A 19,873-nucleotide genomic window follows, 5' to 3' on the forward strand; every position below is an offset into this window, starting at 1 on the left:
CGTGTGATGCAGACATAGAGAGGTGTGAATGTGCAAATGATCATGCATGAGTGAGACATAGACAGATGCCGATACGTTGTGTATACATGAGAGAACGGTCTTCTAGTTTAGGGCCTGTTTGGTTCCAATAAGTCACCTGACTTATAAGTCAGGTGACTTAAAATCAGTGACTTATAAGTCATGCCTGTTTGGTTGTCATCTGACTTATAAGTCACCTGACCACACCTTCCCACCTTGTTTTTTAATGTAAAGGTGATGGGACCCACATAAAAAGGGGTGACTTATAAGTTTTAAGTTGTGGTGGAGCAACTTATGACTTATAAGTTGGGGTGACTTATAAGTTGGGTCCGTTTGGCAAAATAAGTCACTTTTTGCACTTTTCGACTTATAAGTTGGTGACTTATTTGGAACCAAACAGGGCCTTACTTGTGTGTGTGTGTGAGAGAGAGAGAGAGGGAGAGAGAGAGAGAGAGAGGAGCATCCATAACACAACAACCATCTCTCTCGATTTGTCCGTCCCTCGCACGGTCGCATGCAACACATGCATCAAGGCGCACATTTTGACACCCTCACCCGGCCCCTGCCCACCTCACGGCCCGCACAATCTCTTCATAAATACCCATTTCTCTCCTTAGGTTTGTTTTCTCTCAATATCTGACACACACACACACACAGAGAGAGAGAGAGACACGCAGCACAACACACACACACACTCCCCCGAGCACACAATTCATCCCCACCCAAGGTTATACGGCGACCACTCTCGCTTGTGCTTTTTGCACCCCAACATGCACAACACCTCAATCTTCAAAGAGGGCATCGAGAAGATCGAAGACGGCGACCACACCGCGCTAGAGAATGCGGGGTCATTTGGAAGCAGGGTGATGTGACGACGGCTGACTGACTCCTCCCCTCACCCTCTCTCTCTCTTTCTTGCACAAAATTACCAATCCCTCTCTCCCCCGCACAAAATTGTCAATCCCTCAACCCACGATATCCTTCCCCTCTCGTCCATGTTTTTCTAGCTCTCTCATCAAACATGTTGTCTCTTCTCCTTCCACGTATACAGAATCCAGATGCACATGCATCTCATGTATATTACATGTATCCATCTTTCTCACAGACCTAACTTCTTCCTCTCTCTTTCTCTCTCTGTCTCTCTCTCTATCTCATTAGGTTTGTCTCCTACTCTCTCGTCCACATACATACAATCTTTCCCGCCCTATCTGCTCCATCTTCAAAAGATCTCTCTGCATGTTTCATTCACACATTGGGATATGTCAAAATGTTGCTTCTATAATGGCTGATGTAGAGTTATGGTTGTTTTTGTTACATCCTACAAAGTAATAACTATGAAATGCATTTAGATTCTCATTTGACTCGGATTATGTGAGTTTGAGCATGTTGTGAAGTATTATAGACCTTGTATACATCTTGGGATTCGACAATGATTGTAACTATTGAATTGTATAGACCATTACATTCGAAGTCAATAGCCTAATATATTTATTTCACAATTTCAACAAATGATTAGTTCACTACAAACTAAGAAAACAAATGTGTACTCCCTCCATTTTTATTTAAGTCCGCGTATTAGCATTGGTCAAAGTCAAGTTTTGTAAACTCTCAGAAAGCTTATAACAAAAAATATTAACATATACAATAACAAATAAATACCATTAGATTCATTATTGAATGTACTTTCACATCATACATATTTGTTATGGTAAATGTTTATATTTTTCTATAAACTTGGTCAAACTTTAGGAAGTTTGACTTTGGTCAAACCTAATATGCAGAGTTTACTACTACTATTCGCTAGTTTCTTAGCCGAATCACTTAACACGCCACACGGGGAGTCCAGTGTCACAAAATTTTGAGGTCGGCGGGAAAATCTCTCGCGACCCTGATTCGAGCTGTGGGAAGTTACCATCATAGCCTTCGAAACAGGCCTACAGATGACGCTTGGTAGGGGGCTATTTTCGTAACTTCAGGTTCACCCTACCCAGCCAACCCCACCCCGGCGCCCAGGGTAGTACACTTGAATACTCCCCATTTTCTATCCCCACTGCAAAATAGACTTCTCCACGGCACCGCAGCCTTTGTGCTCCTCCCCTTTACATCGGCGCACTCGTCCACCGCAGCGCATCTGCCTCATCGACGACCTCGTACGCCGCACTGGAGCCGGTCCACCGTCGTCGTCGTACACGGAGCCTCTTCCCCGGCATCGTCTTCCACGGTCTCGGATCTGCTTCCCGGAAGCCGACGCCAAGCGCAGAAGTACCACTGTTGTGGACAATGAACTGACTCCCATTGCCAACCATGACTCACAGAGGCCGCCGCGACCATCGTTCTCCTCCTAGATTGGTAATGTGTGTATTGAATCACTTAGCAGTACATGTGCAGTTCCAATTTTGTTCATACCTACCCTTCAAATTTCCTGGGTGCTATTGTTCTTGTAAAAGTAATTGGTTATAGCCTCCATTCTCCAACAGAATATCAGCTTGTAATTGTGTGTCGCTCCTGTATCGCGCTGTGCTTGGGTAGGTTTTTCATCTGCAACCAGTAGTGTGGCAAATGATGGAAAGGTTTTTAGAACTAGCAAGATGCCCATGCGTTGCAAGCATCAAGATGCATTTGTATGAGTAGTTTATCTTGTGGGAGAAAAGGATGAACGAGGGAAGGCCTTATTTGCAAATCTGGAGAGGGGTATGGGTATATTTTTTCAAAATTCCCATTTGTTTCCTTCCTATCTGTCAGATATAAATCGGACGGCCTATATTGCAAGAAAAAGAAGTATAGAGAAAAAAAAGTAGACAATAAAGGAAGTAGAGATAAATATAAAATATAAAATAAATATAACAGTAGAGAAGAGAGTAGAGATAGCATGTTGAGATTTTTAAAGCGCCGCACGTTGCGATTCTGTTGGAGATGCTCTAACATGGCAGAGGAGTGCTTTAATGTTGCCCACAAGATGCGCGAGTATTACTAGTAGTATATTTTTCTTGCCATGTTGAGATTTTAAAACCACGAGTGCGAACATGCAGAGGAGCAATGAAGACCAAACACGGGATATTCGGGATATCTTCAAGGAGCGTGGCAAGTTAAAGAGGAGCTGCACCGAACCTGTAAAACGAGCTTTGATAAGTAACACCCTTTCAATTACTTTCGTGTAGCCTCGTGTTCTTTGATGTGTATATGTTGTAGTTTCTGTTTCTCTTAAGCGTGGTGTTCTTCGATGTTTAATAAGAAGAGTCTTAATCGTCCTAATGCTTTCGTTTTTAGCTTGATGTAGGAAGTGGGTGTTCTCACCTTGTAGTCTGTTTTTATTTTATTTTCCTTTTGAATTCAGTTCTTCGAGTTCTGTTTATCTGGCTTCTACTAAATGGATCTAGGTTGCTCTGAGTATTGATCTAAAAAAGAAGTAACTTCATGTCAGGATGCAGTTCCTGCGAGGAGGGAAGTATGGTCAACCTCGAGATCATGTTTCCAAAATGAGGCTGGATTACACACAAGGTGACAGTTCCCTAATGATGATGGATTAGACACAAGGTGCAAATTCCCAGATGATGCTGGATTACACACAAGCCAGGTGGAGTCGTCAGCTGTTCCTGTCCTTGTGGCATTAGCAAAGGCTGAAAGAAAGCGTGCATCAGCCTTTGAGAATGTAGCTGAGTTCCTGAAGAAGCGAAAAGAGCAATCAGATGCTCTCTTCACCCAAGCCAAAGAAGAGATGGAAGAAGCCAGAAATAAGCTAGCAGAGGCAGAGCAGGCTAGGCGTCTCCTGCTATCTAAAATTGTTGTCAATACAAAATTTCCTTCATAATAGCTAGGTTCAAATGTTTATCCAGTCAGCATGCATGTTGTGATGTCCGTGCATCTACTGATTGTTGGGGAATGTAGTAATTTCAAAAATTTCCTACGCACACACAAGATCATGGTGATGCATAGCAATGAGAGGGGAGAGTGTTGTCTACGTACCCTCGTAGACCGTTCACGGAAGCGTTATATCAACGCAGTTGATGTAGTCGTACGTCTTCACGATCCGACCGATCCAAGTACCGAAAGCACGGCACCTCCGAGTTCTTCACACGTTTGGCTCGGTGACGTCCTCGCCTTCTTGATCCAGCAAGAGGGGCGAAGTAGTAGATGAGTTCCGGCAGCACGATGGCGTGGTGACGGTGTTGGTGAAGAACAATCTCCGCAGGGCTTCGCCTAAGCACTACGAAACCTAGGACGGAGGATAAACTAGAGGGGACGGGGTTGCCGGCACACGGCTTGGTGTTTCTTGATGTGTCTTGGGTGCTAGCCCTACCCCTCTATTTATATGTTGATCCTTGGGTCGGAACTTGGAGTAAAAGCCTCCACAAAGTCGGTTTCACCCGAAAGGCAAGAGTCCTTCTCGGACTCCAGGACCAGACGCCAGGGTTCCCGGCGTCTGGACCCAGACGCCAGGGACCCTGGCGTCTGGCCCCTGGACTCCGAAAAACTTCCTTTTGCGCTTTCCAAAAACCTTGTGGGCTTTCCTCTTTGGCCCAAATAAAGTGTTCTCGTACCCAAACATTTCGGGAAACATCCGGAACCCCTTCCGGTGAATTCCAGAACCCTTCTGGTGACCAAACACTATTATCCCATATATCAAACTTTATCTCCGGACCATTCCGGAGTTCCTCGTCATGTCCGTGATCTCATCCCGGACTCCGAACAACATTCGGTCACCAACATACATAACTCACATAGTACTATATCATCAACGAACGTTAAGCGTGCGGACCCTATGGGTTCGAGAACTATGTAGACATGACCGAGACACCTCGCTGGTCAATAACCGATAGCGGGACCTGGATTCCCATATTGGCTCCTACATATTCTACGAAGATCTTTATCGGTCAGACCGCATAACAACATACGTTGTTCCCTTTGTCATCGGTATGTTACTTGGCCGAGATTTGATCGTCGGTATCTCAATACCTAGTTCAATCTCGTTACCGGCAAGTCTCTTTACTCGTTCCGTAATACATCATCCCGCAACTAACTCATTAGTTGCAATGCTTGCAAGGCTTATAGTGATGTGCATTACCGAGTGGGCCCAGAGATACCTCTCCGACAATCGGAGTGACAAATCCTAATCTCGAAATACGCCAACCCAACAAGTACCTTTGGAGACACCTGTAGAGAACCTTTATAATCACCCAGTTACGTTGTGACATTTGGTGGCACACAAAGTGTTCCTCCGGTAAACAGGAGTTGCATAATCTCATAGTCATAGGAACATGTATAAGTCATGAAGAAAGCAATAACAACAAACTAAATGATCAAGTGCTAAGTTAACGAAATGGGTCAAGTCAATCACATCATTCTCCTAATGATGTGATCCCGTTAATCGAATGACAACTCATGTCTATGGTTAGGAAACTTAACCATCTTTGATCAACGAGCTAGTCAAGTAGAGGCATACTAGTGACACTCTGTTTGTCCATGTATTCACACATGTATTATGTTTCTGGTTAATACAATTCTAGCATGAATAGTAAACATTTATCATGAAATAAGGAAATAAATAATAACTTTCTTATTGCCTCTAGGGCATATTTCCTTCACTGATGTGGCACAAAATGTTTTTTTCGGGTCATTTAATAACAACATTACTTTCCAAACAATAACAGACAAAGCATTGGACATGGTATAGTTCACGCGCAAGCCCGACATTCCAAGTTCAACTTCCACATAAAACTCATGTTCACAGATATCTGCACATTCATACATAATGTCCACAACCATGATTCACTTGAAAGCCAAAAAAATGTGAGGAGAGTTAAAAATAAAGAAAATCCTCTACTAGTTCCTGCTACCAGTGCGAGCACAACAAGTCAAGACCATGCGTAAATTAATTATATTTTAGTCATTTTTTGTGTTCTAAAATGCCTGTCGGCTCGTGGAAGGACGTGTTGCCGGCACACGCACAGAATCAATGAAGGCAGGCGGGGCAGTCTTAAGCTGGTTGCACGCGGCGAGGAGGCGTGCTCAGCCAGGCCTGCAGCGAGTGCGGCCCTCTTGGCCGGCGCGCCGGTTCAATGCCTGCGCTATGAGAGGTCGCGTCCGTGTCAGAGCAATCACTCCCTCCAGTCCTTTTTTGTTTAGGTATAACAAAATCTCGTTTTCCATTCACATTTTACAAGTAAAATTCATGGACAAACTTTGGCCCAAAGTACGATGGGGACTAGTAAACCAGAATGGAGGTAGTAGTTTTTTTAATCAAAGAAGGGTTTCCCCTTTCGTTTTCATTACTGAAAACCAGCATCTAAATCTAAACCATAGTATTATCCCTAGAACTACCAGGTTCAACATCTCGCAACATAAACCCATACAACCTCCATCGCAAAAAAAACCATACAACCATACGCCAAGGAGGTACGTAGTACTATGAATTCCATTTTCGCTCCATACCAATCGTTCTAAAAACTACTTACTACTTATAATGTGCCATCGAAAATCGGAACTCTTAACCCTGCTAAAAAACGATATTTTAAATGTGGCTACTCGATCTGTGGCAACTGGCGAGCCACCTGTTGGGGAACGTTGCAGAAAACAAAAATTTTCCTACGGTTTCACTAAGATCCATCTATGAGTTCATCTAGCAACGAGTGATTGGATTGCATCTACATACCTTTGTAGATCACGCGCGGAAGCGTTCAAAGAACGGGGATGAGGAAGGCGTACTCGACGTGATCCAAATCACCGGAGATCCTAGCGCCGAACGGACGGCACCTCCGCGTTCAACACACGTACGGTCAGCGTAATGTCTCCACCTTCTTGATCCAGCAAGGGGAAGGAGAGGTTGAGGAAGATGGCTCCAGCAGCAGCACGACGGCGTGGTGTTGATGGAGCTGCAGTACTCCGGCAGGGCTTCGCCAAGCACTATGGAGGAGGAGGATGTGTTGGAGAGGGAGAGGGAGGCACCAAAGATGTGTTATGAGAGGCCCTCCTTCCCCCACTATATATAGGGAGTCCAAGGGGGGGGGGCGCCGGCCCTAGGAGATCCAATCTCCTAGGGGGGGTGCGGCCAAGGGAGGAATCCCTCCTCCCCAAGGCACCTAGGAGGTGCCTTCCCCCTTTGGGACTCTTCCCTTCCTTGAACCCTAGGCGCATGGGCCTCTTGGGGCTGGTGCCCTTGGCCCATATAGGCCAAGGCGCACCCCCTACAGCCCATGTGGCCCCCCGGGGCAGGTGGCCCCACCTGGTGGACCCCCGGGACCCTTCCGGTGGTCTCGGTACAATACCGGTGACCCCGAAACTTGTCCCGATGCCCGAAATAGCACTTCCTATATATAATTATTTACCTCCGGACCATTCCGGAACTCCTCGTGATGTCCAGGATCTCATCTGGGACTCCGAACAACATTCGGGTTACTGCATATACATATCCCTACAACCCTAGCATCACCGAACCTTAAGTGTGTAGACCCTACGGGTTCGGGAGACATGTAGACATGACCGAGACGACTCTCTGGTCAATAACCAACAGCGGGATCTGGATACCCATGTTGGCTCCCACATGCTCCTCGATGATCTCATCGGATGAACCACGATGTCGAGGATTCAATCAACCCCGTATACAATTCCCTTTGTCAATCGGTATGTTACTTGCCCGAGATTCGATCGTCGGTATCCCAATACCTCGTTCAATCTCGTTACCGGCAAGTCACTTTACTCGTACCATAATGCATGATCCCGTGACCAGACACTTGGTCACTTTGAGCTCATTATGATGATGCATTACCGAGTGGGCCCAGTGATACCTCTCCGTCATACGGAGTGACAAATCCCAGTCTTGATCCGTGTCAACCCAACAGACACTTTCGGAGATACCCGTAGTATACCTTTATAGTCACCCAGTTACGTTGTGACGTTTGGTACACCCAAAGCACTCCTACGGTATCCGGGAGTTACACGATCTCATGGTCTAAGGAAAGGATATTTGACATTGGAGAACTCTAGCAAACGAACTATACGATCTTGTGCTATGTTTAGGATTGGGTCTTGTCCATCACATCATTCTCCTAATGATGTGATCTCGTTATCAATGACATCCAATGTCCATAGTCAGGAAACCATGACTATCTGTTGATCAACGAGCTAGTCAACTAGAGGCTTACTAGGGACATGTTGGTGTCTATTATTCACACATGTATTACGATTTCCGGATAACACAATTATAGCATGAATAAAGACAATTATCATGAACAAGGAAATATAATAATAATGCTTTTATTATTGCCTCTAGGGCATATTTCCAACAGTCTCCCACTTGCACTAGAGTCAATAATCTAGTTACATTGTGATGAATCGAACACCCATGGAATTCTGGTGTTGATCATGTTTTGCTCTAGGGAGAGGTTTAGTCAACGGATCTGCTACATTCAGGTCCGTGTGTACTTTACAAACATCTTTGTCTCCATCTTGAACATTTTCACGAATGGAGTTGAAGCGACGCTTGATGTGCCTTGTCTTCTTGTGAAACCTGGGCTCCTTGGCAAGAGCAATAGCTCCAGTGTTGTCACAGAAGAGCTTGATTGGCCTCGATGCATTGGGTATGACTCCTAGGTCGGTGATGAACTCTTTCACCCAAATTGCTTCATGCGCTGCCTCCGAGGCTGCCATGTACTCCGCTTCACATGTAGATCCCGCCACGACGCTCTTCTTGCAACTGCACCAGCTTACTGCCCCACCATTCAAAATACACACGTATCCGGTTTGTGACTTAGAGTCATCCAGATCTGTGTCGAAGCTAGCGTCGACGTAACCCTTTACGACGAGCTCTTCGTCACCTCCATAAACGAGAAACATTTCCTTAGTCCTTTTCAGGTACTTCAGGATATTCTTGACCTCTGTCCAGTGTTCCTTGCCGGGATTACTTTGGTACCTTCCTACCAAACTCACGGCAAGGTTTACATCAGGTCTGGTACACAGCATGGCATACATAATAGAACCTATGGCTGAGGCATAGGGGATGACACTCATCTCTTCTATATCTTCTGCCGTGGTCGGACATTGAGCTGAGCTCAATTTCACACCTTGCAACACAGGCAAGAACCCCTTCTTAGACTGATCCATATTGAACCTTTTCAATATCTTATCAAGGTATGTGCTTTGTGAAAGACCTATTAGGCGTCTTGATCTATCTCTATAGATCTTGATGCCTAATATATATGCAGCTTCTCCAAGGTCCTTCATTGAAAAACTCTTATTAAAGTAGGCCTTAATGTTGTCCAAGAGTTCTATATCATTTCCCATCAAAAGTATGTCATCTACATATAATATGAGAAATGCTACAGAGCTCCCACTCACTTTCTTGTAAACACAGGCTTCTCCATAAGTTTGCATAAACCCAAACGCTTTGATCATCTCATCAAAGCGAATGTTCCAACTCCGAGATGCTTGCACCAGCCCATAAATCGAGCGTTGGAGCTTGCACACCTTGTCAGCATTCTTAGGATTGACAAAACCTTCCGGCTGCATCATACACAATTCTTCCTTAAGGAAACCATTAAGGAATGCTGTTTTGACGTCCATTTGCCATATCTCATAATCATAGAATGCGGCAATTGCTAACATGATTCGGACGGACTTAAGCTTCGCTACCGGTGAGAAAGTCTCATCGTAGTCAACCCCTTGAACTTGTCGATAACCCTTAGCGACAAGCCGAGCTTTATAGATGGTCACATTACCATCCGCGTCTGTCTTCTTCTTAAAGATCCATTTATTTTCTATGGCTCGCCGCTCTACGGGCAAGTCAGTCAAAGTCCATACTTCATTTTCATACATGGATCCTATCTCGGATTTCATGGCTTCCAGCCATTTGTCGGAATCCGGGCCCGCCATCGCTTCTTCATAGTTCGAAGGTTCATCGTTGTCTAACAACATGATTTCAAAGACAGGGTTGCCGTACCACTCTGGTGCGGAACATGTCCTGGTGGACCTTCAAATTTCAGTAGGAGCTTGATCAGAAGTATCTTGATCATCATCATTAACTCCCTCTCTAGTCGGTACAGGCACCTCAGGAACATTTTCTTGAGTTGCGCCATTTTCCGGTTCAAGAGGTAATACTTCATCAAGTTCTACTTTCCTCCCACTTATTTCTTTCGAGAGAAACTCCTTCTCTAGAAAGGATCCATTCTTGGCTACAAAGATCTTGCCTTCGGATCTGAGGTAGAAGGTATACCCAATAGTTTCTTTAGGGTATCCTATGAAGACGCATTTTTCCGACTTGGGTTCGAGCTTTTCAGGTTGAAGTTTCTTGACATAAGCATTGCATCCCCAAACTTTCAGAAATGACATCTTAGGTTTCTTCCCAAACCATAATCCATACGGTGTCGTCTCAGCGGATTTCGACGGAGCCCTATTTAAAGTGAATGCGGCAGTCTCTAAAGCATACCCCCAAAAGGATAGCGGTAAATCGGCAAGAGACATCATAGATCGCACCATATCTAATAGAGTGCGATTACGACGTTCAGACACACCATTACGCTGAGGTGTTCCAGGCGGCGTGAGCTGTGAAACTATTCCACATTTTCTTAAGTGTGTGCCAAACTCATGACTCAAGTATTCTCCTCCACGATCTGATCGCAGGAACTTCATTTTCCTATCACGTTGATTCTCAACCTCACTCTGAAATTCCTTGAACTTTTCAAAGGTCTCAGACTTGTGTTTCATTAAGTAGACATACCCATATCTACTCAAGTCATCAGTGAGGGTGAGAACATAACGATAGCCACCGCGAGCCTCAACACTCATTGGACCACACACATCAGTATGTATGATTTCCAATAAATTGGTTGCTCGCTCCATTGTTCCTGAGAACGGAGTCTTGGTCATTTTACCCATGAGGCATGGTTCACACGTGTCAAATGATTCGTAATCAAGAGACTCTAAAAGTCCATCAGCATGGAGCTTCTTCATGCGTTTGACACCTATGTGACCAAGGCGGCAGTGCCACAAGTATGTGGGACTATCATTATCAATCTTACATCTTTTGGTACTCACACTATGAACATGTGTAGCATTACGCTCGAGATTCATTAAGAATAAACCATTCACCATCGGAGCATGACCATAAAACATATCTCTCATATAAATAGAACAACCATTATTCTCGGATTTAAATGAGTAGCCATCTCGAATTAAACGAGATCCTGATATAATGTTCATGCTCAAAGCTGGCACTAAATAACAATTATTAAGGTTTAAAACTAATCCCGAAGGTAAATGTAGAGGTAGCGTGCCGACGGCGATCACATTGACCTTGGAACCATTCCCGACGCGCATCGTCACCTCATCCTTCGCCAGTCTCCGCTTATTCCGCAGCTCCTGTTTTGAGTTACAAATGTGAGCAACTGCACCGGTATTAAATACCCAGGAGCTACTACGAGTACTGGTAAGGTACACATCAATTACATGTATATCACATATACCTTTCGTTTTGCCGGCCTTCTTGTCCGCTAAGTATTTGGGGAAGTTCCGCTTCCAGTGACCACTTTCCTTGCAATAAAAGCACTCAGTCTCAGGCTTGGGCCCATTCTTTGGCTTCTTCCCGGCAGCTTGCTTGCCGGGCGCGGCAACTCCCTTGCCGTCCTTCTTGAAGGTTTTCTTACCCTTGCCTTTCTTGAACTTAGTGGTTTTATTCACCATCAACACTTGATGTTCCTTTTTGACTTCTACCTCTGCTGATTTCAGCATTGCAAATACTTCAGGAATGGTCTTTTCCATCCCCTGCATATTGAAGTTCATCACAAAGCTCTTGTAGCTCGGTGGAAGCGACTGAAGGATTCTGTCAATGACCGCGTCATCCGGGAGATTAACTCCCAGCTGAGTCAAGCGGTTATGCAACCCAGACATAGTGAGTATGTGCTCACTGACAGAACTGTTTTCCTCCATCTTACAGCTGAAGAACTTGTCGGAGACTTGATATCTCTCGACCCGGCATGAGCTTGGAAAACCATTTTCAGCTCTTCGAACATCTCATATGCTCCGTGTCTCTCAAAACATTTTTGGAGCCCGGCTCTAAGCTATAAAGCATGCCGCACTGAACGAGGGAGTAGTCATCGGTACGTGCCTACCAAGCGTTCATAACGTCTTGTTCTGCAGGGAGAACAGGTGCGTCACCTAGCGGTGCTTGTAGGACATAATCTTTCTTGGCAGCTATGAGGATGATCCTCAGGTTCCGGACCCAGTCCGTGTAGTTGCTGCCATCGTCTTTCAGCTTGGTTTTCTTTAGGAACGAGTTGAAGTTGAGGACTACGTTGGCCATTTGATCTACAAGACATATTGTAAAAAATTTAGACTAAGTTCATGACAATTAAGTTCATCTAATCAAATTATTCAATGAACTCCCACTTAGATAAACATTCCTCCTGTAATCTAAGTATAACATGATCCGAGTTAACTAGGACGTGTCTGATCATCACGTGAGACGGACTAGCCAACATCGGTGAACATCTTCATGTTGATCGTATCTTCTATACGACTCATGCTCGACCTTTCGGTCTTCTGTGTTCCGAGGCCATGTCTGTACATGCTAGGCTCGTCAAGTCAACCTAAGTGTTTGCATGTGTAAATCTGTCTTACACCCGTTGTATGTGAACGTTAGAATCTAACACCTGATCATCACATGGTGCTTCGAAACAACAAACTGTCGCAACGGTGCACAGTTAGGGGGAACACTTTCTTGAAATTATTATGAGGGATCATCTTATTTACTACCGTCGTTCTAACCAAACAAGATGCAAAAACATGATAAACATCACATGCAATCAGATAATAATAGTGACATGATATGGCCAATATCACATAGCTCCTTTGATCTCCATCTTGGGGCTCCATGATCATCTTGTCACCGGCATGACACCATGATCTCCATCATCATGATCTCCATCATTGTGTCTCCATGAAGTTGCTCGCCAACTATTACTTCTACTACTATGGCTAACGCGTTTAGCAATAAAGTAAAGTAATTTACATGGCGTTTCTCAATGACACGCAGGTCATACAAAAAATAAAGACAACTCCTATGGCTCCTGCCGGTTGTCATACTCATCGACATGCAAGTCGTGATTCCTATTAAAATAGCATGAACATCTCATACATCACATATAGATCATTCATCATTCATCACAACTTTGGCCATATCATATCACAAAGCACTTGCTGCAAAAACAAGTTAGACGTCCTCTAATTGTTGTTGCAAGTTTTACGTGGCTGAAATAGGGTTCTAGCAAGAACGTTTTCTTACCTACGTGAAAGCCACAACGTGATTTGTCAACTTCTATTTACCCTTCATTAGGACCCTTTTCATCGAATCCGCTCCAACTAAAGTGGGAGAGACAGACACCCGCCAGCCACCTTATGCAACTTGTGCATGTTAGTCGGTGGAACCGGTCTCATGTAAGCGTACGTGTAAGGTTGGTCCGGGCCTCTTCATCCCACAATACCGTTGAAGCAAGATAAGACTAGTAGCGGCAAGAAAGTTGACAACATCAACGCCCACAACAAATTGTGTTCTACTCGTGCAAGAGAACTACGCATAGACCTAGCTCTGATCCCACTGTTGGGGAACGTTGCAGAAAACAAAAATTTTCCTACGGTTTCACCAAGATCCATCTATGAGTTCATATAGCAACGAGTGATTGGATTGCATCTACATACCTTTGTAGATCACGCGCAGAAGCGTTCAAAGAACGGGGATGAGGAAGGCGTACTCAACGTGATCCAAATCACCAGAGATCCTAGCGCCGAACGGACGGCACCTCCGTGTTCAACACACGTACGGTCAGCGTAACGTCTCCTCCTTCTTGATCCAGCAAGGGGAAGGAGAGGTTGAGGAAGATGGCTCCAGCAGTAGCACGATGGCGTGGTGTTGATGGAGCTGCAGTACTCCGGCAGGGCTTCGCCAAGCACTATGGAGGAGGAGGATGTGTTGGAGAGGGAGAGGGAGGCACCAAAGATGTGTTATGAGAGGCCCTCCTTCCCCCACTATATATAGGGAGTCCAAGGGGGGGGCACCGGCCCTAGGAGATCCAATGTCCTAGGGGGGTGCGGCCAAGGGAGGAATCCCTCCTCCCCAAGGCACCTAGGAGGTGCCTTCCCCCTTTGGGACTCTTCCCTTCCTTGAACCCTAGGCGCATGGGCCTCTAGGGGCTGGTGCCCTTGGCCCATATAGGCCAAGGCGCACCCCCTACAGCCCATGTGGCCCCCCGGGGCAGGTGGCCCCACCCGGTGGACCCCCGGGACCCTTCCGGTGGTCCCGGTACAATACCGGTGACCCCGAAACTTGTCCCGATGCCCGAAATAGCACTTCCTATATATAATTCTTTACCTCCGGACCATTCTGGAACTCCTCGTGACATCCGGGATCTCATCCGGGACTCCAAACAACATTCGGGTTACTGCATATACATATCCCTACAACCCTAGCGTCACCGAACCTTAAGTGTGTAGACCCTACGGGTTCGGGAGACATGTAGACATGACCGAGACGACTCTCTGGTCAATAACCAACAGCGGGATCTGGATACCCATGTTGGCTCCCACATGCTCCTCGATGATCTCATCGGATGAACCACGATGTCGAGGATTCAAGCAACCCCGTATACAATTCCCTTTGTCAATCGGTATGTTACTTGCCCGAGATTCAATCGTCGGTATCCCAATACCTCGTTCAATCTCGTTGCCGGCAAGTCACTTTACTCGTACAGTAATGCATGATCCCGTGACCAGACACTTGGTCACTTGGAGCTCATTATGATGATGCATTACTGAGTGGGCCCAGTGATACCTCTTCGTCATACGGAGTGACAAATCCCAGTCTTGATCCGTGTCAACCCAACAGACACTTTCGGAGATACCCGTAGTATACCTTGTTAGTCACCCAGTTACGTTGTGACGTTTGGTACACCCAAAGCACTCCTACGGTATCCGGGAGTTACACGATCTCATGGTCTAAAGAAAGGATATTTAACATTGGAGAACTCTAGCAAACGAACTATACGATCTTGTGCTATGTTTAGGATTGGGTCTTGTCCATCACATCATTCTCCTAATGATGTGATCTCGTTATCAATGACATCCAATGTCCATAGTCAGGAAACCATGACTATCTGTTGATCAACGAGCTAGTCAACTAGAGGCTTACTAGGGACATGTTGGTGTTTATTATTCACACATGTATTACGATTTCCGGATAACACAATTATAGCATGAATAAAGACAATTATCATGAACAAGGAAATATAATAATAATAATGCTTTTATTATTGCCTCTAGGGCATATTTCCAACACCACCGCGCTCCAAGTCGTTCACCTGTGGTCCCGACCATCAACTCCTACTGTTCAAATTATCACGCGAGCTGACTATTCCTACGAAGGTGCTCCACCACGTACCCGGTACCCGCGAATGCAGCAATCGTGCACCTAGGGTTTTAGGGTTTATTTATTAACGTCGCCTTTACGTAACACTCATGTGTGCGAGACAACGAGAGGCCGACTGCGTGCGTGCGCCTCTTCTCTTCGTATATGTACTCCACCGTTTTTCTGGTGTCCAAAAAGTTATAATAACTACTAGCAATGTGCCAATGCATTGCCACACGATCAAAGTAGATTAATACATATTCACCAATTTGATAGAAAAAAAAGTCTAGTTTTGAAATACGTATATCACTAAAAATATGTTATGTTTCACTCAAAATACATTCCTTTGGCGTTTTGATGAGATAAGGGAGGAATGTTGTTGGTTTCAAGATTCGAGAAGTGGTATATGTATAATTTCTAATCTTACTAGCAAGATGCCCGTGCGTTGCAGGGAACATCAAGATCTTGTGGGAGAAAAGGATGAATGAGGGAAGGCCTTATCTGCAAATGTGGTGAAGAGTGCGGGTAAATTGCCATATTTTCCTTCCTATCCATCAAATATAAATCAGACGACCTACACAGCAGGATGGCAGGCCCACCATCATCACCAACACTATTTTTTATCCCTACTCTTATAAAAAAGCATTGTCGGTGATGATCATGTGCCTGCCATCCTGCAATATAGGCCGTCCGATCTATATCTAATGGATAGGAAGGAAACTATGGCAATTTTGCAAAAAGATACCCACACCCCTCTCCACATTTGCAAATAAGGCCTTCCCTCATTCATCCTTTTCCCGCACAAGATAAACTAATCATACAAGTGCATCTTGATGTTCCGTGCAACGCATGGGCATCTTGCTAGTTGTTGCAAAAATCCCATGTGTGTGTGAGAGAGAGGGAGACTGGAGGAGGACAGAGTGCATGTGTGACAAAGACACAAGGAGTGTGTGTGCGATAGGTATCAACTTAAAATGAGGCGATAGTGTGTGTGTGCACGATCGAGAGGGTGTGTCTCAAGAAGGGAAGAAAAATCTACATAGATACAAGGAGCGGGAGAGAGACATGTATGCGATGGTGGAAGCACGAGTGTGCGGGTGTATAAACCTATCTAGAGGCTAGCTAGTCGATAAATGTTTGTGAGAGAAATACGAGTCGGGGTGCGAAAGCGAGAGTTTTGTGTGTGAGAGAGAGACGGTAGTCGGGAAGGGGAGTGGAAGCAGGAGTTGTGTGTGTGTCTGTGAGAGAGAGGAGACGGTAGTCGGGGTTGTCTGATCGGTAAACAAATGAATAATGTCAGTCTGGGATGGAGACGAAAAGGAGACCACAACAAATGTTGTGTCTACAGGAGAGAGAGAGAGAGTAATTTTAGTGGTATGAGTCATATGTAGAGACATATAGGGTGTGTGAGAGAATCCCATAGAGACAAAGACAAAGTGAAAGACGAGTGGAGACTGTGTGTGTGGCGGTGAAAAACAAAGCTTAGGTACCGAGTGATACCAGAGAACAGTAGAGACGTGAGAGATAATGAAAACCGTGTAATGTATAATGATAGGGAGAGTGTGACACTTCTCAAGGGAGACGTCGAGAGACCATGTTTGCGAGGATAGGAGAAACATGAAGTGAGCGTGCGGGTGAGCTGGAGAAAAGAGAGTGATAGCTACCTGAAGGAGCATGCATGCGAGAGAGATAGGCGTGAAAGGAGTGAAAAAAAGGGATTCAAATATTTGAATTCGAGATGATGATACATGTAATCCATACTCGAACCAAAATTGATCTATCAAACATGCATACTCATATGAATTCACGCACATCTATGTTATTTAATATGTAGATATTACTGATCCATACATTTTAGTAGAACATAATTTGGTTAAAAATTTTCGAATTCAACCTTAAGATTTCGAGATCGTTGTATTTGTAAATCATATTATACATATAAAGGAGCAGAATTCATTGTTGTGCTTTTGAAAGTATATATAAACAATGATGTATATAGAATGTAATTCCAATTGAAAATGGATCCCGCCCGAAAAAATAGAATACAAACGGGATTCGAATTGAGTTGGCACAGTAAACGCGCACTCTGCAAAATTTGAACGAAGCAGGGAAAATCGTAGTAACCGCCCAAAACCAAAATCTGCGAGATGGAAATCACTACTGCCTATCCCTGCCACGCAAAGCCTATCTGCTGAATTTCTATAGGTTTCGATAGGGGCAGGTTTGTAATTTCACCCAAACGTGACATAACCGCCTCTCACCCGGATTCATACACGGTGGGCGCCAAAACATAGTGTGTCCTCGGTCGAAATCAACTCCCTCCCCGATTCATATTCATACACGGTGGGCGCCAAAAACAAACTCTCGTCGGCAAATATTCGGTGTATGCGAGATTACCGTCCTATCCCCAACTAACTAATGTTGAAGTGATGTAGTAGAAATTGGAAACGAGGGCTAAGTTTGTAAATTTCCTCGCATTTGAGACAAGCACGCCCTGAATACATGGTTCCCCCTTCCTCTCTACCTCCCTTTTCCCCATTCGTACTCCGTGGGCGCCAATACACCCTCTCCACCCCACCCTCCTCCGTCCGCCACCGTCCGCCACCCCATCCACCGCCATCATCCTCCACCATGCCGGAGCTGATACCCCGACGCCGCCGTCCATTACAAGAGACCGACCTCTCTCATCCACGTCTTCGGACCGGTATCCTTGCATCCCGTCCTCTCGCTTCATCGCCGTCGTCGTCCACCTTGCCGGCGCCGCTCCTACGACCGTCTCGTCCACCGTGCCCCGCCGCCACCGTCTACCCTCCTAGATCTGCTTCCATGCTGCCGACAGCCATCGCTACCGCAGCACCGTCAAATTCTCAGCAGATGCGTACACGGTGCCGCACCAGAGGCGGTACTCTTTCATATCTGCTCAACTTATTTATCGCAGCAAGTAAATAGATCGCCACTGCTTTACTCTGATTTCTTGTCTTGGTTGCGAAGTTGCCTTTGTCCGATTTACACCTTCAGATCCTCCATGGCATGCTCAACACTATACTCCCATTGCTTATGGTTTTCCCCTTTTATATTCCACACTAGTTCAATCATAGTAGACTAAATTTCAAAATTGGGTCAGTCGATTTTTCAGAGCTCGCTGGAGTTCGTCGGTGCGATCGAAGGGGCTCGGGTGGTTGTGGGGCCTCGCTGAACGAAGAAAACTCGACGTGGGTGGGGGTTGGGGCGGGGTGGGGGTGGCGGAGGAACACAGGCGGTGGGACCGGTGGTCCGGCCGGCGGCCCGTGCGGTGTTCTGTATGGGAAGAATCAGAGACGAGGAAGAAGAAGGGTTAGGAGACGTAGGATCTTCATCCAACCGCCTGAAATGGTCGGGAGACAGCTGGGAGTTGCATTCTTAATGCGCTCTGGTTCATCATGTGTGGGCATTGCGCAACCAACATTTTATTATCCAAAATCTGCTTGCTCTTCTTTACCATGTTCCTCTTCTGTTATTCTTTAATATGTACTCTCTCCGTTCCTAAATACAAGTCTTTGTATAGATTCCACTATGGACTACATATGGAGCAAAATGAGTGAATCTACACTCTAAAATGTATCTGGATACATCTGTATGTGATCCATAGTGGAAATCTCTACCAAGACTTATATTTTGGAACGGAGGGAGTATGATAGTAGTACAGTATGTTCCTTGTACTAAAGATGAGCATGGACATTTGTAGTGTAGAGGTCTATATGGTCGGTTGTGATGGACACTTTGAGCCTCTTTGATTCGTAGGATCTTGTAAACATAGGAATAGGATTTGTAGTGGCCTGCCCACTTGAATCCTATAAGAATAGCAAGGAAATGCGGGGAGCTGTGTCGCCTTTGAGAGTTACACTAGTATTAACAGTACCGCACCTTCACTTGAAGAGATCTGGTATCCGAAGCCTTTCTGGCCGTACCGGCAATACTAGCACATATATTCCAGCAAGTTCCACTTTGCTGATTTTACTCTGATGCTTAAGGTTTTCCCATTATATCTACAATATGATCTGTGTAGCTGCTTTGTGTCGCACTAGCAGCAGTCCACTCTTGAAGCTAAACACTGCAATGACCTACAAAATTGGCACCAAGGCATTGAGTGCCATTCTGGATGCAATGAAACTCATACGCTCCCCACCTGTTGATTCTTGTCCAGAATATGATCCTAATGACTATTCTAACCTCGAGGAGTCAAAGGCAGATGGCCTGTCCTTTTCACCCATCAAGGTGCCTGTTCTAATTTGGCAATGTTTTATTGATTGCGGGTATCTTGCATATGTTGTCTTGCATTTCTTCTACTTTGTTGCACCGCCATCTGCTTAGTTTACTCATCATATATGTCGAGATGCCATGCCCATCCATTATCAATACATATTCCATCTATCATCATACCATGTTTTCCACTCAAATGTTGTTCTTGTGCATCAGACATCAAAAAGGAAG

This window comes from Triticum urartu, chromosome 4A, assembly GCF_056163025.1.
Source record: "Triticum urartu cultivar PI428250 chromosome 4A, HENAU_Tu73, whole genome shotgun sequence".
Taxonomy (NCBI): Eukaryota; Viridiplantae; Streptophyta; class Magnoliopsida; order Poales; family Poaceae; genus Triticum; species Triticum urartu.